Source organism: Cupressus sempervirens, chromosome 10 (genome assembly GCF_028749045.1).
Source record: "Cupressus sempervirens isolate cs-2001-9-10 chromosome 10, ASM2874904v1, whole genome shotgun sequence".
Taxonomy (NCBI): Eukaryota; Viridiplantae; Streptophyta; class Pinopsida; order Cupressales; family Cupressaceae; genus Cupressus; species Cupressus sempervirens.
The window spans coordinates 449636937-449658467 of record NC_143127.1 but is presented as its reverse complement, the minus strand read 5'-3'; the positions used below and the strand labels follow the sequence as shown (position 1 = coordinate 449658467).

The 21531-nt window shown below is 32.4% G+C and overlaps 1 pseudogene; it reads right to left on the bottom strand.

Annotated features, from left to right (window-relative positions):
* Positions 1–2453: 2453 nt before the first annotated feature.
* Positions 2454–20011, bottom strand: LOC149534634 (MAP3K epsilon protein kinase 1-like; annotated as a pseudogene).
* Between the last annotated feature and the right edge of the window lie 1520 nt (positions 20012–21531).

Sequence of the window (21531 nt, the reverse complement as noted above, 5' to 3'; positions counted from 1 at the left end):
ATTGAAGACTTATGGAGAGTAGTTGAAGAATATTAATTTAGTATATTTCTAGTTTCTCTATAAATACTTATTATAAAACCATTAGTAAATATTAAACTCATATATTTTGTGTGTTTAGAATTGCTATTTTTCTTAATGCTTTTTACACCTTGGGTGAAAAAAAGCTAGATTACAGCTGGGCTTATTCCACACAATTCTACATCTCAAATCACATGAAGTTAGATTTCATCTCACATGACCTCAAGAAAAAGTCACAAACTAGGCTTTTATCTAGGTCATCAACCTCAAGAAAGACTATTCCAAAGACCTTGACATAAGGAGAGACTATTATTATGTTGAATAGTAACAATATTGCAGGAGATAAGCCAGAGGGAGATAGATCTACTGATTGTGTGAATAAGTTGCCAAATATAAGTGTCACAATCATATTTTACTATTCCTCAACCATTTTCTCTCGTGAAAGACCAATGAGCTTCAAAGTTGGGAATAATAGTCTAAAGGCTAATAAAAGTTTAAAGACACCTAAAAAGGTTCTTTAGAATAGAATAAAAGCTATAAGAAATAGGAAATTTGAGGTATAAAATGAACACAAAATCTTTTAATTGTTTTTTATTAGCTATTACTGACTATATCATTAATTTAAAATTTTGAATCATTCATTTTGAAATTGTGATAAACATTAACATTCATAAATTATTTGAAAGCTAATGGTGATTTAATTGAATGCTTGTATATAATTCATGAACTTTGAACTTACTTGTATATTCATTAGTAAGTATAAGGCTTTGAAATATAAATCTTTACAATTGAGATTTAAGGATGCACGATTATTCTATGTTAGTAAAAATTCTTTTTATCTTTTGTTAATGATAAGTAACATGTTACTTCAGATCTCTCCTAACAAAGATCCAAAAGTACCCATTACAAAGGACTATTATTTGGAGGATGGAAGGTAATTCTATACCTAGACTTATGAAATTAACATTTTTTTGCATGTAAGGGCCTTTCTCTAGAATAGCGCTAGGTTTGATAATAGTTGGGCTAACCCTACCCTTACTATTCTATGTCCTATCCTCTATAGTGGGCCCCTATTATTCTATGGTTGCATTAATATGTATCAAATACTCTCTTTCTTTAAAATTAAAAGAAATATTTAGGTTTCTCCATTTCAGGAAAATTAGCCTATGACATAATGTTTTGAATCAAAAAATGGTCTCATACAGTACCGAAAATTCATGTAGTGAACAATCATAGTAAAGAGAAGAAGGATAAAGACCACGGGTGCTCAACTATATCAGAGTAATATCTATTTAAAAAATTTGTGATTTTTTTATTATTTATTTTCTACTTGAGTTAAATGTATTTTAGGAGATAAAGAGAATGAAAATCCAAATGTATTGGTTTTGTGGCTAAGTTTATAAGTTCAAAAGATTATTTTATTATTGCAGTAGTAAGATTCATGTTTATAGAATCCCTTCTATGGAATGGTTGATATTATAAAACTATTTTTCTATACGTCAAGTGCAACTCTTCTCCTGGTATTATCAAGCTAAAACTGATCCCTAATATGGGAGAAACAACATTTAGCTTCAAAGGTAGAGAGACAAGAGATGGGGTATCCTAAGTATAATGTACTATGGTCTAACCTCTAGTATAGAAAAATGTGAAATGCTTAGCAATGTAGCCATGTATTAGAACTTGTATTTAATGGTTTCTTTATAATTAGATGTTGTGATATTTATCCTCTATACATTTGGTCTTTTTAACCACCCAAAGTCTCAAATCAAAAGACCAAAACATGGTGATAGTAGCACATTGCCATAAATGACAAATGGAAAGAGGAATACCTTCTCCATAATATTATCCATGTCTATTATGTGAAGCTTATTTTAACATAAATTATCTTTTCTCAACAGTCTCCTTATTTGCTAATTAAACCCTTATTTGAAGGCCATGATTGATTTCTTGTAATTTTCCATATTTAACATCCTCTGCAAAGTGCAAAGATATTCCAACAAGATGCTGTTAGTTAACCTTTTTTGTCAGTTCTATATTTTTTCACTCTATTCTTTTTTGTCAATTTATTGTATTTGGAAGCATTCCAAAATGGTAGGGATGTTTAAGATAAACTATAGATCTTTCTTATGGAGAATATGTTGACCAATGTGTCATTCAAAGCTTACCTCAACATGTCCTCCATTTTTTCCAAATATAACTATAGCTAGGAAGCATTATAGAAAATTAAAATCTCCTAGTCCTAGTCATTGGTAATTGAGTGTGGAGGTGGATGTACTTTTGCAAGACTAGACTCGTAGCCTACCTTCGCCCAAAATTTAGAATAAGTTGCATGATATTGGGAATTCAAAGTTTGAGCTTGTAACTAATGGGATTTTTGAAAAGGTAAAATAATTCTTACCAGATTTTTATCATTAGGCTATTATGAGAAGGTTTTTCTAATCTATGCTAAATATTTTTTCTGATGGCATTCCCCAATGTTTCCTCACAATATCAACATCGAAGTAGGAAAGCTCTTAATGTCCCAATTAAAATTGGTCACAATATTTATACAAACCCAAGAATGGTTCTTTTCCTATCAAAGATAAAACAATTTTTGCAGGCTCTAATGAATTAGAAACTACTAAAGGTTCTAATACTTGTAAATTGAATGTGACTGCTCTATTTGACCTAGGATATTACTTAAATCAAGATGACTTAAATATGACCTTTGAGACCGTGATATTGAAATTTATGAAGGCTCTAGATTTAGTGGTGGCATATTGCAGGGGTCAAGAGGGTCAAGAGGGCCAAGCTTAACCTTTACAAGATTTAGCTGACTAGATGTTGGCTTAGCTAGATCATGATATCCCAAAACATGATAGAAAGGGGTAAGTGGACCCAACCATGACTATTGTGTAACACCATCTATTTGAGAAGAAGTTGCACCAACACCATCCATAGATGTAATGCCCCGCCAAGGGATCCAAAGAATTAATCTAAAGTTTCACTAAGTTTGCCAAACAATTTTTTTTTAACATGAAAGATAAACCATCCACATGATAGCAGAAGCAATAGCAATAATTCAAATAAAATTAAACATGACATACATAACGGGTTATATTCTTTAAGGATCCCTTAACATTGAATTCACATCTAAATTAACTAATACTAATGATCCATCTAACACTACATCCACATGAAATAATAATGAAAAAGTCCAATGTTCTTAATTACATTTCCGATTACTCAATCATCCTCTATACATGCCACAGGGTATGAAAGGCTTGAAAGAATAAACATCCATGTAAATAAAGTACATCATTATCCAATATTAATGCAATTAAAGTAAATGAAATCACATGTCATACATGATACATCATCATAAAACATCCATCATAAAGGACAACCATATATCACAAACATAAATAACTAAGTTCATGGTTCCTCCCAACCATAAATAGCATCATTAGACCATCGTGGGCACTAGCCATCCCTTCGTGCATAACATTTCAAATCACTGAAGAGATCATCGGTATTAACATAGTAGGAATGTCACACCTAAATCATACTACATCACATGCATAAAGTAATCTAACATGCTACAACATGTACATATGAAATCTAATCATGTAAAGCAAAGCATAAGGTAACATCATCTAACATATGTAAATCATCAATCTAAGAAACATACCAGTAAATACATCCATCATAAGGTATATTATCTATCATAATGATCCAAGAATAGAATGAAGATAAATACCAACCAAGAATGCTCCAATCATAGTGTCTCGAATGGATCTCAAATGATAAGAGTGAAAAAACACTACCACCCGACCACGTGGAACCTAAGTGGTCCACTCCCATTGTGCTGAGGAGATAATCTCAAGTCCCAAACAAGCTATCAAAATCACCTAGGATGAAAATACTCTCTAAGTCCAGGAATCCTAAAAGTATACTAACTTAAGGTTCCAATCACAAAATCGACATCTAATTTCCAGAGGCACACAATGACATGTAGGAAACCTACTCTGTAAGCGGGCAAATGTCATTGCATATATCATGTAGAAGTTACCCTGGCAGTTAGCTTACAACTCCACGAGTCCCTACTAATCCTCATGCGGCCATTAGTATCCTCTCATACCGACAAGGCATACTATGGAATGCAAGGTCGCAACCAAGCGTTCTCTCTACTCCCATCCTAATCTGTACTAGCACTCGAGGCATGGGCGAGAACAAAAAAATTATCTTTTTAGATTCATTTAATCCTCATTTAGTGTAAATGTTATCACTTATTAAAACAACTTACAATGAGTTACCCTGGCAGCCACTTAGGGCCCTGGCCTCCATTGCAAGCCACTTCTCAACACTACAAGTAGATAATCTACCCTAAGCTCATGGAATCATAAATCACCCTAGTCCTATACAAGCGACTGAAAAGTAATACCAAAAGATAATCCACAATAAGAATCATCAAATATCCATAATAAAAGCATCAAATCTCCATGAGCATCTAAAAAGCGTCCATAGAAAATCATGACCACAATAGTTCTTTATTGGCAACTAAAGGTATCACTGATAATCAAAAGTATCCATTGGTTCTCAATAACTAAAATATATCTCAAAATCATACTAATCGAAGACTCCAAAATGGTTGAGTCAAACATGTCACAACATGACATCATCAAAAAATAAATCAACATTTCAGTCCCCTAATGGCGACTAGAAAGTAATCCAAGGATAACTGATCGATGACTCAAAAATAGTTAAGTCAAGTGTCTTAGATACATATAACTCAGCTTCACTCAAGAAGACTGATGAGCAATAAATACAAACATCTCGTAGAGCATTCCATCACATAACCATGATTGGGTTTATAAAGATCGAGACCAAATAACATCAATGGGTGAGTGCAAGAAGTTGGGTCTCACTTTTGGCCAAAAAGTGGAAGTGTTTTTCCTGTTTTTGAAATATTTTGTCAATTGATGCCAAAATTTGAGCCATTTAGAGATTAAATATAAAAAACTTTAGAAAGAAAAATTGTAGTGCTTGGAATCTTCTTTTTGAATATGTAATTTATTTGTATACCCATATGATAGATTATTTTTTTGGTATGGATCTTTAAAAACCACTTTTTCAAAATGCTTGTTTTAGGACCATACCACGCTTGTGTACGGACACCATAATTTGACACAAATGAATGAATTATTGCGAATCCTTTCAAATGGAGTTACTTGACACACTAAAGATTGATGAGAATATTTTTCTTGAATTTTTTAATTATTTTTTTTTTAATTAATTTTTAATTGGCTATAAAGAAAAATTTTAAAACCTCTTGTGTATGGACACCATAATTTGATCAAAATTTCACTTTTTTCAATTTTTTTTTTTTTTTTTTTAACTTCAAAAGAATTGAATGTAGATTGATGAAATATAAATTAATTTAAGAAAAAATATAAAATAAAAAAGTTATTAAAGTCTTAGTGAACATTGCTATTTTACATTTAGGTACCATCTTTGATTAAAAAATAATAATAAAATAGTAAATAAAATCATAACTCTATAAAATTTATATTTCTAAAATTAGGACAATGAGAGCTCTAATGAATTTTTGTTTCGTAAAAAAAATTGATCGGGAAGACCCTCTAAAAATTATGGCAAGGCATGAATTTGTCAGTTCAATGCCTTAGCCAAATCTTGAGAGGCCAAGGCATAGGCTTGGTCTCACCAAGCCTATCCCAAACCAAATTCTGAGGCAGGAAAAAAAATCCTGCCTCATGTTGTAAGAAACGGGCACCTGTTATTTGAATTTCAAAAAATGGGTACCCATTTTGAAAAGCTAAAAGCGACATGTGAAATCCACCAAAAACTTAAAAAAATAAATTTTTAAGAAATGGGTACCCATTTTTTACTTTTAAAAAATGGGTGCCCATTTCTTAAAAATTCACATTTTTAATTTTTTGAGAAACGGGTACCCATTTTTTGAAAATAAAAAATAGGTACCCGATTTTTAAAAATAACGGGTGCCCATTTTTTAAATTTAGGGTCGGGCACCCGAGCCGAAAATGGGTGCCCATTTTAAAAAATCGGGTACTCATTTCTAAGAGGTCTCATTTCGCGAATTTGACTTTCGCAAAATTGCGACCCAACTTTGTGCATTCACCCCAACATGCCATCACAATCGCATAACTCCCAAGCCTTTGGTAACAACCTAAGGTTGGTCAACACTAGTCAACCCAAAAACTCAAAAAAAGAAGCATAAAGAAAACACAATTCAAACACATGTTTTGGTTTACTAAAATCACATAGTTGAATTAAGTGTAGAGGTTTTCTGTTTCTGTTTGCAAGTATACTTTAAGTGTCTAAGTTTAATCATTTGACCTACAGGTCAACCCATTTGTTTCCCCAATAGCATTATTCTTTCCATTATTTAAAATAATATTCTAAGAATAACTTAAGGATAAATATTTACTCATTAAACCTTCTTTGACCCTTAAATTATTCACTTCATCTTGCTAAAATCAATGTTACTAATTGAATAACTCTTCCTTAATGTTACTTCAACTTCTCAACATAATCAAAGGATCATTATTCGTTATATTATAAGAGAGCCAGTTACCAATCTTTGAATAAGAAGATTATGATCAATTAACATAGGTAGACAATCCATGACTTTTTAACATTCTAATAGTTCTCAATTAAATATTACTAAGTCTCACCATTAAAATATCTAAGGTCATTTTTCAAGTTATTAAAATAAGACTTATCAACTTAGATGCAAATACTTCACAACTTCGTTAGAGGAATCTATATTAGCATATCAATTAAAACTTTATTACATATCGTAATTATTAATTAAATTTAATTAAATCTAATTAATTAATTTAATTAATAATTACATAACCATACCAACAACCCAATAAACATCAGTTGATTAATAAATAACTATAATTTGTACGTTAAAAGTCAACCGTAATCCCGTACACAAATATTCATATTCATAATTCAATAATAATAACTTGTTAATATTTAATAACAAGCTATATTGGGAATCTTATTAATAAATCTATAATGACCACCTTCATCACTCTTTTTAATGAATACTAATATTTCTTAACAAATCCATATTATTGATAATCATTTAGGCCATTATACTATTATTTATTAATAATTAGCTAGATCCAACAAACATTAATAAATAACAAACTCATCAAAACTATAGATAATCAATCTTAGAGAAAACCTTACAAAAACTTCATTAGTTAATATTTAACTAACTCTTAACACCATTAAGGCATGTCAATAGTTTATTTAATAATACATAACATATTAACAATAACATAATAATTCAAATCGTAGCAATGTTATAACAATGTCTCCTTGTCAATTAAATCTTAATCCATTATCATTAAAGTCTCTTAAAATAAATCTTTATAATAATCATCATTAAGTGTCTTGACATAATATAAATTACCATCTCTTAATTATTTAATATTAATTAAATAAAATTAATATTAAAAGTCAACCATTAGACTCCATTTTTTAATTGTTTTAATAATATTTTATTGATATAAACATTATTTGAAAAAGACCCCTATCAAATTCCAATAATCAATTAGCAGTTCTAATGAACCCAATATTATCAAAACAATGATTGCATAACTCAAAACTTTGATTTATAATTTATTCCAATGATTAACCTTAATTAAACTAAGTTTAATTAAGTTAATTATTAATATCTCTCCACTTTTAATAATAATTGACAAGCTATTATTAATACTTTTAAATCATTTTTCTTTTCCAATCAATCCATTTACAATTTCAAAAGCCCCAAAATAATTGATGGCTTAAATATTTAAACTCATTCTAATAAAATTCTAACTATATCACTTATTTGAAATTTAATTGACTTGATTAATTACTTAAATAAAATTTTATTAATATTATATACACACATAATAAATAATAATAATTTTATTTTATAAAAAATCAATTCACAAAACATAACACATTATACTCTGCGATAAAAATAAATCGCAGACTGCCGCGACTGCAGTGCCATCCCATATGGGAGGCCTGTCGCGGCACTGCCACGACAGTGGCCGCCAAGCAGTCACAAAGGACTGCCGGCACATCCACTGTCATGGACAGTGATCGCCGGGGTGGGGGTGGGATGTGACTCCCGCCCCTCCCCAAAACATTTTAAATTATTATTATTTTTTAATGTTTTTCATTAAACGCTTTCTCATGCACAATTTGGATTTTTAATAAACAATCTCTTCACTGCGTTATAACATATGACTTTTCAATTAAATATATATATATATACATATGTATGTATATATATATGTGTGTGTGTGTGTGTATGTGTGTGTGTATATGTATGGAGATCTGAAAATATATAAACATGTATGTTCCCATAAAGAACATATACACAATTTTTAAAAGGCTTCCAAAATTTAATAATTTTCCTATAAAATATTTGTTCTCTAAATTTATCCAATAATTCTTATAATAGGTTTGACTATAAATTTGAAACCATTTTCAAATTTATTTTTAAATTCGATTCTAATTCAAACCCAAACCTGATTTAGATCTAATTTCTTTCTTAAATTGAAGCTAGGGTTTTCTATTGTTTTCTTCGCATTCAAATAAAAATTAACATATATATCTAGATTCTAATCTCAAAATTCAAGATTCGTTCATGGGGTATATTCAAACACACATAATAGACACGATGAAGATAGGAAGAGAAAGAGTGCAAATAGAATATGTGAAAATCATGAGTGCACCTGGACACTAATGCTAATTTTCCATCCCTTAGAAGTCCATAGAAAATTTCTTCCTTCTCCAACATTCGCAATTCCTCCAAGATCCAAGCCAACTGAAAACCTCCAAGTGACTAGAAGTGCTTAAAGAAGCATAGGAGCATGTAGAAACATATGAGCATGTAGAAGCATATGAGCTTCTCAAATGCATGTAAGCCTTGAAGCTTGTCCAAACACACTAGGAAAGCCTCTATTTAAAGGCCTCTAAGATACATCTAGAATGTACCTAGAAAGAACTAGAAGATAAGCATGACAACTAAGAATGAGTCTTCTCCAACCTTCTAGATGAGTCATAAGGTTGTAGACACCATGTGCTCAAATAATATGCTAACTCCTAAGTGTAGGCAACTTGTGCATTCTTAGAGTGCAAACTCTTGTGTTGTCTACATGACAACTCTCGAAAATTTGCAAACTCTTATGTGAGAAAACATTAAAATAATGCACATTAATTAATGTAATATTTACTTTATTCATTCATTTATTTATTTATTAAATTTTAAATCTCATGCACTAACTTTAATATCTCCACTTGTTTAACCTTAATATATTTTTATTTTAAATCACATGCACACATCATGCAATTTAGAATCTTTAATAATATTAATATATTTTCCAATTTTTTAATTTCATTTTTGTAATTTAATTGCTAAAATATTTATCAATTTAAATAAATATTATCACATTCCAACTTTAAAATTATAATTTTTATTTACAAATTTAATTATTTAATTAAATTAATTTTCTAATTAATTAAATAAAATAAATATTAAAATGTCATATTAATTTTCCATTTAATTAAACTATTAATTAAATCTTTTAATTAGGCTTATTAATAGAAAATACATCAAAGACTCATAAAATAAAATACGAAAACCCATCATAGAAAAACACATATAAAATCAAACCAAAAGGGTTAATGCCACAAATTATGTCATCCGACATATTCAGAGGGTACTCAACTCAGATACTTATCCTAATTTCCAATTAGGACAAATGACTTAAAGGATTGGGATTTGGACTTGAGAATTTATCTCTCCTCTCTTACCATTGAGATAATGTGATAGGGTACGCTCATCCTGACAATTTAGGGAAGTCAATACCCGGTACCTGCAACCTGCATAAAAACTATGCATGTACAAGCACAATATATGCTAAACTAAATAGGCAATGGCAGGAAGTGATGCCTCATGTAGATCCCGACTAGCAGGTGACTACAACTCCCTTCCTTAACCACATCAGACATGCCATACATAAAGAAAACAAACACACACACCATACACATGCAAGTATGGGGTAAGTATCCATAAGAAAACACATATAATAAACCATCTAACCAATCATCATCAATAATTGAAATCATAATATATACATGAAATGTAAAGTCTAAGTGTTCTTATCACATATCAACTAAATCCATAACACAATATCTAAAAGTCTCAAAACAATGCTGCTAACCATCAACATAAAACCAGCTCTAAAAGATTTCGACAATGATAACAAAAATGTGAACTAGGGGCAGGCACTACAATAGATTCAAGTGGTGTTGCTCCATTCAAGTTGGGAAGGGTATTAACAAGCCTAATTACTATTCCATACTTAGAAAATGTTTGATAGAAATCATTCCTAGGAGTAGAACTCTAAATCTTGAATATTTTCCACATGCCATCAATTTCCAAATGTACCATTTCCATGTACTTTGTATAATCTATTTCTTGAAACCCAACTAACACAAACAACATCTCGCATGCAACGAACATTTGTAAGGTTAGTGGACTTGTTTGGCACAACTATTGTACAAAATATAATATCTTCATATGGATTTCTCTTGAGTTGTCAAGTTGAGAAAACTTCATGATAGCAAGAATAAGCCCAATAAGATAGGTATTCTCTTGGAAAGTTGCATTGTCTTTCATGATCTGATTAAGAATTTGTACCACAAAAGTTATAAAAAAGGGTGTTAGCCACCTCAAGCATATCCATTAAAGGTGTTAACCCATGCTGACTAAAAAAATTATTTTATGATCTAGACACCCTAAAACATTGCAGAATGTTTCTGGCATGTTGACACAAATATATCCTCTAATTATTCTAGTTTCAACAAGCTAATCAATTTTCATACTTCTATAGCCTGTATAGGGAAAATGTATGTGTGCTCTCATTTTTTCGCAAAGCCAAGTCCACCTATTCCATTGTCATCCTCTTTAACAACATCCATCATAAAAAAAAAAAAGCATTTTCATTTTTCATTTTACCTTTGCCATCTATTTTCTTCTAAGCCATCCTTTCTCTCATTTTTTCTACTAGATCATTTTTTCCCATATTTAGATAAATTTAAACTACTCAAATTCATCTGGGAAGCAGATGTAGCATATGAGCTAAATGTTTCTACAATTTTTTATTCTTGATGACTATCTAGAGTTTCCTCAAATAAGTCATCCAAGGAGCTATCTATAGCTCTATCACAAAACCTACCTAGTATCAAAGATGATGTTGCATTTTAAGCCTCCTTTGGAAACTTTGATTCTATAACATTTTGCTCATAACTGTCAACATTAATACCATTTTCTATAGCTTTATAATAATGTGATGAAAAAATATTTCTCTGTAGAAAGAACTTTTGCATTCATCTCCAAATTTCTATTGGATGTTGGAAAGTCTTTCTTTTTGAAAATATCCATTTCATCTAGAGTCTTGGCATTTGATAAAGTTGTGCCAATAATTCTGCAACACATTTTGGTTTTTCTTCGGAAGAAAACCCATGTTGATAAAATTTTGAATTAATTAATAATTTATCAGGAATAGCCAATGATGCCTCTTGTGCTAAGGCTTGGTGACTCTCCCTATCAATAATGCCATAGGTAACTCTTCTTTATAGTTCATGATATATTTTGTTATAAATTAAATGTAAAATAGGTTGCAATGTCCTCTATTCTATGGTTCTTTTTATTATATTAGATGGTGATATGTTGTTGTTAAGAATTCTCAGGGTCAATATGAAGTAGAGAAAACTAAGAAGGGAGATTGCTAACTAAATAAGGTTGTTGATTTTCTGAAGATAAAAATTACCAAATGGTAATTAGTACAAGAAAGTTTAGGCTTCATGCTCAAGTGTATGGTGATCACAATATACATCATTATTTTCTCTTTAACACAAGATTTCACAATTCATGAACAAGAGTCCATGCTCAGACAAATATCATCATCAAATCTCAAATATGTTTCATCCTCCAATATATGATGTGCTCTATGTTGGTTTCCATGCTCACCAGAAGGTAGACAATATATATTTGTATTCTGATGATGCATCTGCTACCTCCAAATTAAAGAATATTTAATACGTCTACTACCACCTCTAATAGTTTGATTGTGATGATATATCACAGTGCTACTTATCCATTTTCTTTGCATATTATTCATCTTCCACTTTCAAATGTTCTTCATCTCCAACATCACATGTATTTGATGTGTTTTCACTTCTCCAAATGGTGGTGATATGGGAAAGTCAAATCCATTCTGCCTCCCTTAATGACACCTAGTCTTTATACTCTTCCATTCTATAGGATATAGTCTCATATTGTTGAGTTCATATGAATCAAAAATTTATATATTACAAACACATTTATTGCACAATCATTTCTTTAATAATGAACACATTTTCAGAGGTGTTGTAAACTATATAGTGAAAACTCAGATGAAGATTTGGATAAGAAAATCTTTCTAGATGTCAGAACTTTCTTATTTCAATATCATTAATTGCACTCTTCTAGTTTATTTTTAGACAAGAAGGATAATGTGTGCAAAGATGACTCAAAAATATGAGAACACCATTCATTCTTCACAAACTTCTCCATTCTCATATATCTATTAGATATCAGTGTGATAGCTTGAACATTTTTACCAGTATCCATCTACTTCACATACTACCAGTCCTAATGAAAATGCCTTATATTTTTTGTTCATTCTTTTCTTATCAGGTCTTTATATTCTTCCATTTGATATATGCATGTAATTCCATTAAAAAAATTCTCAATGTGAAGAATATTTAATGTTTTACATGAAATGTATAGTAGTCCTAATGATTAGAAAATGATATATGAATTTGTGGTATTCCTATTTGTATGTAGCTTATATTTGTCTTTGAATCTTAAGGTTCAACTGACTAAGATGACACAATCAAGCTACTTAGTTCTAATGTGATCCATTAAATACATAATCATATGCTCTTTGACAAATTCCTTAACATGCTTTGGCATTTTATTTTTGTCATTAGTGACAAAGTTCAACAATCTCTTGAATGCCCCCAAAAATAAATCTTACTCCTCAAATGGATGTTCTAAATTTTGTCAAAAAAATAGGGGTCCATCACATTCATCATTTACTAATATAGATCAGTTGTAAAATTCTTAGTAGAATTAGCTAGAATTTAACATCAGTTCATCACTCTTTGACCACTTGTAGAATTCAATTGCTTTTTTAAAGTTGCATTCTTGCATAATATTATTTTTTATGGTTTCTTGTACTCAATCTTCATGATGACCAAAATATATTTGTAAGATGACAACTAGGTTAGGAGATAATGATTTTTTAGAGGATGGTGATAATCTTGAGCTAGGAATGTTTGTAGAAATGTTAGTGGAGAGGCACAAACCAAATAGTTGTGACTCTTTTTTCTCAGTTCATAAGGGTGATTTCACGAGAAATCTCATGAAAGCTCAGGCTATTTTATATCATGTGGAACAGTGTTGCTTGCAGGGATGACGTAAGATTATCTGTGAGTCTGATTCCCAGGTGGCGGTGAACTTGCTTTCTTCGCAGGAGCTTGACAAAGTTAGTTGGTAGCTGGCCATTGTTGTTAATCAGATTATTCTCTTCTCTACCTCTTTTCAATTCATTAGGTTCACGTATATTCCTCGTGAATGGAACAGAGCTTCTTATTGTTTAGCCAAATGGGCTTCTAGTCATCATCTGGGTTGAAATATTATGGATAGGAGACAACTTTCCTTTCAGATGGTGCAAGAATTTGATGATCTTGTTGCTCAGTATCGAGCTCCTTGTTGAGCTCTCCTTGTTGTATTCCTTTCTGTCTTAATAAATTTTTACCCCTCATTTTCCAAACAGTTGTGACTCTATAGAAAGTTACACAGTTTTAAACACAAAATCTCTTCACATAAAAAAATCATTAACATCTATTTGTAATTTGGGAATTTTTCTTCACGCTATTTATATTTTGTTAAGGAATCATATGCACCAGCGGGAAATAGTTTTGCCTTTATTTTCTAGTATTCGTGACTCCATTAACCCACCACAAAAAACACAAGAACATTAGACTTTTATTATTAAATACTAGTTGGTACTAATAGGTCATTCAAAACCCTTACGTGGGAGGCTCCTGTCTTCTACTCTTGGGTGATGCTTGGCAGCAAAATTATTGCACAAAAGTGCTCATTCTGGATGCATGCTCAGATATCTTCCTATGTAGTAATAATCACATATCATTATTAACAAATGTCGTCCATTACGGTCTTATCTATCTGCGATGCCTTTGTATCGATCCTTACATCTTCACACTTGCATAGACTAAATTCTTCCCATTTCATACTCTTGGACTTGTAATAGCTAATCTTTGCAATGAACATATAAATTATCATGCCACGGTGATTCACTTCCACATACTGGGCTCTATTCATTCCTTCTACGGTTTTAGAGGATATAGTTACCCAGTTCTCCACCATCGTGGGTGAGAGACAACTTGTTCTATACCAAGCTCTTCAACACAAACATTTTTGGGCTTATGTAAGCGGTTCATGGCATGAGAATAATTTTTCTCGATTCTTTAAATGCTTCACAGTTTACAACACTGACTGTATTCACCGCCATCTGAATCTATACATAATTGAATTGATTTTAATGGCTTCTTATTATGGGTGGGTTCAAAATTATGAATATATTATTTTTAAATGTTAGTTAAATAAAACATTGCTCTTTTTATAAGGGTTTTTTCAATATTGATGAGACTCGATTACAGATGCCCAGATTATATCTGTCGTTCTTATACAATCATTTTCTATTTGTGTGTTTTATTTGTTTCAAATACACTCGCCAAGTATGATCTGCAACTTTTCTTTCTTCCTTCTAATTTATTGTTTCCTTCTACCATTGAATGGATACTTGCATTTATACATTCTTGACAAATCATTTTCATTGCAGCCACAGTCTACAATTTGATTGAGGCAATTAATGGTACTTAGTGACTCTGTTTTGGCATTTCTAACAATCTCTACAATAGGGATATACTCAAACCTTCATCAATAATATTCACTTGGCTTCCCTATCTACTTAGCTACATATATATTGGGTATTGTGGTGGTAATGCTGAAGATAGTAATTATCAAGTGAAGACATCAGAAGGCATGTTCATTAAACTTCCTATGTTTTACTTCTTTCTTGTGAACCTTGTCATTAATTCTTCTTTGACGCCTATGTTGGATTTCTTCTCACTCCCATGATGATTTCCATAAATGCTTTGACTTGTTCATAGTTATGATGCGATATTTCTATTATGACAAATTTGAAAGTCACAATCCTTTATATTCCTTTATATTGTCGTAAATATGATGAAGTGGTTGTAAAAAAAAAAAATATCGTAGTTACTAATTATTAATTTCCTATCGCAAGCAATTATTAAACTGCTGAAAACAAATTTCTAACTAATATCAAAAAATAACACAACTGTAACTTCACTTATAAAATACGGAAAAGAAAGCGCAACACAATGAATACAATATTTTTAGACAAATTGTCCCTACACAAACCAATAAAGGAAAACCAGTTCTACAAATGAGGAATTATATTAAACTTTAGGAAATCAAGAGATACAAAATTTCTTACCTCTCACTAGCAGAACTCTGACAACCTCCTAATTTCTCCTCTTGATATTCCCCACTACTATTCTCATGTTAACACTATGCCCTTTCTAACACTGCAAGACTATTTGCTAACACTACAAACTAACAAACTCATTTGCTAGCACTACAGATATTTCTCCAAACTTTCTTGTTCTCCAAATGCCCCCTGACCTCCTTTTATACTACTCCTATTGGAAAACCAACAGTCGAGATTGATTCTCAATTCACGGTCAAGATTGAAAAAACTTAACAACCCTAACCGAGTCAGTTTCTAGTTGTTTCCAAAAGTGGTCAATTAATTGACAAATATTTGTCTCTAATCTAACCAATTAGTTAGCAAAACAATTTCTTGCTAAATAATAGCATATGGATGAACAGTTGTCCAAAGCTAACTAAACTAACACTCCCTCTTAGCGAGGAATCTATTTTGCATGACACCTAACTTATCTCTAGAGAAGATAAATTTTTCCTTCCCCAATGCCTTAGTCAGAATGTCTGCTACCTGCTCCTCTGTAGGTATGTACTATAGCTGAACAACTCCCCATTGTACACAATCTCTGATGAAGTGATATCAAATATCTATATGTTTAGACTTATCATGAAACACTGGATTCTCAAACAACTTGATTCAACTTTGAATATCACAATGTATTACAGTAGTCTCAACCTTCTTACCAAACAAAGCTACTAACAACTTTCGAAGCCATATAGCTTCACATATCGACATGCTAGCTACTATGTATTCTACTTTTGCTAAACTCAGACCCACAAACTTTTGCTTCCTGTTGAACCAAGAAACAACTCCTTATCCCAAGCTGAAACAACACCCTGAAGTGTTCCTTATGTCAATTGTACTTCCTGTCCAATTTGTGTCAGTATAGTCTATCAACTCGATACCTTCACCTCAAACATATCTGATCCCATACTTAACTGTACCACACAAGTAACATAATACATGCTTGGTTGTTGTCCAATGCACTATCTGTGTTTCAACCATGAACTAACTAAGAGAGTTAACTGCAAATGCTATATCTAGCCTAGTGTTGACCAAATACATAACCAAACCAATCAACTATCTATATAAAGTGGGATCTACATCCTTGTCCCAGGATGTGTCTACCTTCCTCCAATTTGTGATCATGGGTGTAGACATGGCTTTGCAATCCTCCATCCTGAATTTGTTCAAAATTTTCATGTAGTATTTCCCTTGACCAAGAAAAATCTCCTCATCTATCTACCACACTTCCATGCCTAGAAAGCAGTGCATAAGTCTCAAATCCTTCATCTTGAACTCTTTTGCAAGGTTCCTCTTATAGTCCACTATGAGCCCTAGTGAACCTATAAGAAACAACTCATCCACATAAAGATCAAGAATGATAATTTCACCCCTAACCACCAAGTAGTACAGGTTAGCATCCGTTTCACTCTTCACAAAGCCCATTTTCTACAAGTATGTATCAATGTGCTCATACCATGCTATAGGAGCCTACTTGAGTCTGTAAAATGCTTTCTTTAATTTGCACAAGTGGGTCTCTTTGTTATGTACTACAAAGCCATCTGGTTGTTCTATTTATACCTCCTCCTTCAACTCACCATTAAGGAATGCTTTCTTGACATCCATTTGATGGATCTACCATCCCATCTATGTTGTAAGTGAGATTACAGCTTGTAGAGAAGTATACCTGGAAACTGGAGCAAATGTCTCCTCATAGTCTATTCCCTCCTAAGAGAATCCCTTTGCCATGAACCTCGCCTTGTATTTCTTGATGCTACCATCTGCACCGTGTTTTATCTTATAGATTCAACATGATTCAACTACTACCCTATCTATTGGTCTAGGCACTACCTCCCACACATCATTCTACATTATTGAGAAATATTCCTTAACCATAGCATCTCACAATACTTGACATTCTATAGCTTCTTGATAGCTAGAAGGCTCACTATCTACCAATTGACTAACTAATGCCACATAGTCATTGAACTTGGTTGGTTGTCTCTGTTGTCTAGTACTCTTCCTAAGAGCTCCCACAAACTCGTGAGTATCCCTTTGTGTATCTAAAACCTCATGGTTCCCACTGCCAACTATAGAGGATGAAATGTCAACCTCTAAGTCCTCTAGATGCATTTCTTGTTGCTCCATACTTTGTGACTCTTCACTACCTAGATCTACACTAGTACTAGTAACTATACTTGACCTTTGCTACCCTTGACTTGGTCTTGGAGCTTCTATTGGATGCTCACTTTGATCATCTACTGGAAAATCTCTAGATTTCCTAAATGACTTGTCCTCTATGAACTTGAGATCATGTACGACAATAATTATTTTAGTCCCTGGAATAAAAATCCTATATGCCTTTGAGGTCTCACTATAACCAACAAAGTAGCCCCTTTCTATAGTCTGATCTAACTTTGTACATGTATCTCCAAGAATATGACAATATGCCAAACCCTTGAATATCCTAAAGTGACCAACATCTTGCTTCATCCCTATGAAAGCCTCCTCTAGTTTCATCTTCCCTAGAACCTTGTGTGGAACTCTATTCTAGATGTAGACTGTTGTATTACATGTCTCTTCCCATAAGTAATGGGGCATGTCCTAGTCATGTAGCATAGCTCTTGCTACCTCCAATATAGAATGGTTCTTCCTCTCAGCAACTCCATTGTGTTGTAAATTGTAAGGAATAGTCTATTCTCTCTTGATTCTTTCTTTGGTACAAAAATCTTGGAAGACATTTCCTTTATACTCGCCTCCATTGTCTGATTGAAGAACCTTTATCTTCCTTTCTGTCAAATTCTCCACAAGAGCCTTGAACTCTTGGAATCGACTGAAAACTTCATCCTTAGTCTTAAAGAAGTATATCTAGGTCTTTCTAGAGAAATCATCAATAAAAGTAACATAGTACTCATATCCTCTAAGAGATTTTGTCCACATTGGTCCACAAACATCTGAATGTACTAGATCAGGAACACCCTCAAATCTAGTGTCACTCCTTGGAAAAGATGCTTTCGTGAACTTCCCCCACACACATCCTTTGCATACATTATCATGCTCTATGCTCACCTCTGGAACACCTATCACCATCTCACAAAGAAATCTAAGTGCTCCATGATGAATATGGCCCATCCTCCTATGCTATAGCTCTCCAAGATCTATAGGATTACTGCTGCTCATGAGTGCTTTAGGAGTATCAAACTACAATCTATAAAGGTGACCACTCCTAACTCCAATAGTTATGGGTGATTTCCTATCCTTGTGCTTAATCAACACATGTGTCCCTCTAAAGAGTACATTATACCCCCTATCCTAAAGAACAAAAGTATAAATCAAATTCATACCTAACCTTGGCACATACAACACATCATGAAGTGGAATTATCTTTCCATTCTCCCTCTAAAACTGAATAGTCCCTTTCCCAACTAGGTTGAGCTTGGACAAGTTCCCCATAGAAATCTAGATGTTGGTGTTCTCCTCCTTGCAACTAAAAAAGTACTCTCTAACTCCTATCATATGAAACAATGCCCACTATCTATTTACCAAACACATTGTGAGGTTGAGCTAACCATACAAGCTATGAGTGCAAACTCATCATCCATTCTACTAGAGAATTCTTCTGCACTTGCTGAAGCTACCACTTGCTTCTTACCCTTCTTCCTCTCTTGGAAATCACTAACATAGTGGAAAAACTCATGACATCCAAAGCACTTGACCTTAGAAAGGTCCTTCTTCTTCTTCTCACTTTGTGAATTTGATCCTTTGTTAGATCCCTTCTTTGCTTTCCCTTTACTCGCTAGGGCAATGTTCTCTTGTTCCACCTCATTTTTCTAACTCTTGTTGGCCCCATTGACAAGACTTAGTCTAAACTTCTCCTAAGTGAAATCAGTTCATAATCGATCACAACTCTGTAAAGTATCTCATCCACTAACAAATTGAACAAAGACACTCCATTTTTTAGTAAACTCATTTAGGACTATTCTCACTAGCTCATCATCACTAGGGCTATCTCCAATAGCTTCTAACTCATTTTTGACAAGTCTGAGCCTAGTGAGGTAACTTGTGACATCTTCTCCCTGGTTCATCTAGGTATTCTTTAATTTTTCTCTAAGAATAAACTTCATATTGGTTGTAGCATTCTAGTACAGATTCAAAATGGCATCCCGCATCTTCTTCATTGTATTTAGCTCTACGATATGTGGAACAATATGATCCTTGACACCATCAAGGATAATCTTCCTTGTCGTGGTATCATCCTTCTTATATGCTGCAAGTTGTTTTGCATCCATTGGTATAGGTACATCACTGGTAGCATAATTCTTGATACCATTCTCTTCCAACAATAAAGAAATTTTGGCCTTCCAGATAACAAAATTTGAGGAACCATCCAATCTATCTTGATCTCTCAAACTAGCTGAAGCCATCTCAAGGGATTAAATCAATAATAAATCTAAAGAGATCAAAATTTCTTTCCTAGGGAAAAACTCTTCTACCCTTACCAATGCTCTAATGCCATGTAAAAAAAAAACAACTATTGCAGTCACTAATTATTAATCTCTTACCATAAAAGATTATTAAATTGCTGAAAATAAATTCCTAGCTAGTATCGAAAAATAACACAACTACAGCTTCACTTATAAAATACGAAAAGAAAAGTGCAACACAATGAACACAATATTTTCAGACAAATTGTCCCTAGAAAAACCCCTAAGGGAAAACCAGTTCTACAGATGAGTAATTATATTAAACTTTAGCAAATCAAGAGATACAAAATTCTTTGCCTCTAACTAGTAGAAATCTGACAACCTCCTAATTCCTCCCACTGCTATTCCCATGCTAACACTGTGCCCTTGCTAACACTACAAGATTGTTTGCTAACACTGCAAACTTACAAACTCATTTGCTAGCACTGCAAATGTTTCCTCAAATTTTCTTGTTCTTCAAATGCCCCCTTGACCTACTTTTATACTAGTCCTATTGGGAAACCAATGGTCAAGATTAAAAGAACTTAACAAACCTAACCAAGTTAGTTTCTAGTTGTTTCCAAAAGTGATCAATTAATTAACAAACATTTGTCTCTAATCCAACCAATTAGTTAGCAAAACAATTACTTGCTAAATAATAGCATATGGATGAACAGTTGTCCAAAGCTAACTAAACTAATAGTGCTGAACTAGATACATGTCACCCAAGTCTTTGCCTCTAGTGATATCACTAACTATCATATCTCAATCCTTCTTCATCACATATATTATGTGGAACTCTGTTAAAACTCTTTCATTCTTTTACTACCATAGATGTATATGAAGCTTCACCAAATCATGTTTTTTGTATTGGTTGTTGTATATTTTACTTGGCACATCCTTCAAGTACCAAATCCTTGTGATTAAATGATCCTTTAATAGCTCATTTACTACTCACTACTAATATGCATCAATCTAAATATTCCTCTATTCTGAAAACATTCTTTTTTGCATCTTGGATAATGGTTTGGAAACTCTTTATGATATGTATGATATCAAACAACTTTGCATAGTGCTTAAAGAGATGGTGACTTCTTCAAAATTAGTTTATGAAAAGTGACAACATATGTGAATTTAAAGGCTTATGAAGTTATGACTCAGAGATAATGAAAAAATCATATCAAAAATTCATAAATATGCAAATTACAACATAACTTCTAGGACAAAAAAATAGTGTGGGTGCTCAAATAGGAGTCCTAATTTTGCAAAAATCTAGGCCGCATTATGGCTATCATTTTATTTTCCTTAGAGATAAGATTTTTGTATCTTTTCATTTCAGCTTTCTT